We start from the raw sequence: 2500 nt of genomic DNA, 5'->3' as shown, positions 1-2500 counted from the left end.
GCCTCCCGGAGTCGATCCGGGCCGACGGGACTCGTTGAAGCTGCGGTACGAGTCGAGCGAAAGGCGACGCGCGGCGTCCCGGGGTCGATCCGGGCCGACCGGATTTGTGAAAATTTCGGTCCGAGTCGAGCGAAAGGCGACGCGCGGCGTACCGGAGTCGATCCGGGCCGACGGGACTTGTGAAAATTTCGGTCCGGGTCGAGCGAAAGGCGACGCGCGGCGTACCGGAGTCGATACGGGCCGACGGGACTCAGTGAAGTTTCGTTCCGAGTCAAGCGGAGGGCGATGCGCGGCCTCCCGGAGTCGATCCGGGCCGACGGGACTCGTTGAAGCTGCGGTACGAGTCGAGCGAAAGGCGACGCGCGGCGTCCCGGGGTCGATCCGGACAGACGGGACTTGTAAAAATTACGGTCCGAGTCGAGCGAAAGGCGACGCGCGGCGTACCGGAGTCGATCCGGGCCGACCGGATTTGTGAAAATTTCGGTCCGAGTCGAGCGAAAGGCGACGCGCGGCGTACCGGAGTCGATCCGGGCCGACGGGACTTGTGAAAATTTCGGTCCGAGTCGACCGAGAGGCGATGCGCGGCGTCCCGGAGTCGATACGGGCCGACCGGACTTGTGAAAATTTCGGTCCGGGTCGAGCGAAAGGCGACGCGCGGCGTACCGGAGTCGATCCGGACAGACGGGACTTGTAAAACTTTGGGTCCGAGTCGACCGAGAGGCGATGCGCGGCGTCCCGGAGTCGATACGGGCCGACGGGACTCGTCGAAGCTGCGGTACGAGTCGAGCGAAAGGCGACGCGCGGCGTCCCGGAGTCGTTCCGGACAGACGGGACTTGTAAAACTTTCGGTCCGAGTCGACCGAGAGGCGATGCGCGGCGTCCCGGAGTCGATACGGGCCGACGGGACTCGTCGAAGCTGCGGTACGAGTCGAGCGAAAGGCGATGCGCGGCGTGCCGGAGTCGATACGGGCCGACGGGACTCGACGAAGTTTCGGTCCGAGTCGACAGAAAGGCGATGCGCGGCGTCCCGGAGTCGATCCGGACAGACGGGACTTGTAAAACTTTCGGTCCGAGTCGACCGAGAGGCGATGCGCGGCGTCCCGGAGTCGATACGGGCCGACGGGACTCGTTGAAGCTGCGGTACGAGTCGAGCGAAAGGCGACGCGCGGCGTCCCGGAGTCGATCCGGACAGACGGGACTTGTGAAAATTTCGGTCCGAGTCGAGCGAAAGGCGACGCGCGGCGTCCCGGAGTCGATCCGGGCCGACGTCGACTTGTGAAACTTTCGGTCCGAGTCGACAGAAAGGCGATGCGCGGCGTCCCGGATTCGATCCGGGCCGACGGGACTTGTGAAAATTCCGGTCCGAGTCGAGCGAAAGGCGACGCGCGGCGTCCCGGAGTCGATCCGGACAGACGGGACTTGTGAAAATTCCGGTCCGAGTCGAGCGAAAGGCGACGCGCGGCGTCCCGGAGTCGATCCGGGCCGACGTCGACTTGCGAAACTTTCGGTCCGAGTCGACAGAAAGGCGATGCGCGGCGTCCCGGATTCGATCCGGGCCGACGGGACTTGTAAAAATTACGGTCCGAGTCGACAGAAAGGCGATGCGCGGCGTGCCGGAGTCGATACGGGCCGACGGGACTCGTCGAAGCTGCGGTACGAGTCGAGCGAAAGGCGACGCGCGGCGTCCCGGAGTCGATCCGGACAGACGGGACTTGTAAAAATTTCGGTCCGAGTCGACCGAAAGGCGATGCGCGGCGTCCCGGAGTCGATCCGGGCCGGGAGCCTGTCGGAACATCGTCATATGAGCCTCGGTTAATTTCGACAAAGTTCCCGGAGTTCGAAATTTTTTCGATAGCCCGCGGAGGTTTCGCCCCGTAAGCCGACCGTGCTACCACCGTACCGGCGCCGACGTCCTAGCGGCCAGGCTCCTACTAGTAAGAGGAGCGAGTCGGTCGGGCCGGTCTCCCGTCGTCCGCCTGCTACGCCGTACCGGTACGTGCTCGAGCACGATACGTACTTCGGCGTAGACCAGGAGCGGGCGTTCGCGGACCGTTCCGTGCCTCGTACCAAAGAAACTACGCGACTCGCGTTGTTTCATCTATCGTCACTGCATTACCGCGGGTCGGTGTCTCAGACCGAATGGCCCTTGACGCGGTACCAAGAAGTTCGGCTCTCCGTGAAACACGGAAGGCCGAACGCTCCAACGCACGCGTCAACTCGCTTCTTTCCGAGCGTACACTCAAAGACCAGAGATGTTATAACAACGTATCCCAGACGCTTTCAATCTAGCCGACGGGTACGGGAGATCGTTCGAACGCTTATAAGCCGAGTGTCGAAGGTGGCGGCACACGGATCCGGGGCTGCCTGCGTGCAGTCCCGAAACTTACAGTAGACGCGCGGCCGACCGGGCTACGAGACCCGGTCGGCGATGGGTGGCGCACGTCCGAGCCGAGATTTTGTATCGAAGCTCCCTGGTTGATCCTGCCAGTAGTCATATGCT

At 63.6% G+C, this 2500-nt stretch overlaps 1 non-coding gene across 1 annotated transcript in view; it reads left to right on the top strand.

Moving 5' to 3' along the window:
* Positions 1 to 2468: 2468 nt before the first annotated feature.
* Positions 2469 to 2500, top strand: part of LOC124218345 (small subunit ribosomal RNA) — a 1913-nt gene continuing 1881 nt past the window's right edge. The window contains exon 1 of the ribosomal RNA XR_006883046.1: positions 2469 to 2500. This exon is cut by the window's right edge and continues 1881 nt beyond it. This is a non-coding gene — a ribosomal RNA (small subunit ribosomal RNA).

Source organism: Neodiprion pinetum, chromosome 4 (assembly GCF_021155775.2).
Source record: "Neodiprion pinetum isolate iyNeoPine1 chromosome 4, iyNeoPine1.2, whole genome shotgun sequence".
Taxonomy (NCBI): domain Eukaryota; kingdom Metazoa; phylum Arthropoda; class Insecta; order Hymenoptera; family Diprionidae; genus Neodiprion; species Neodiprion pinetum.
Note: the sequence above shows the minus strand (reverse complement) of the source record. Positions and strands in the feature narration are given on the sequence as shown.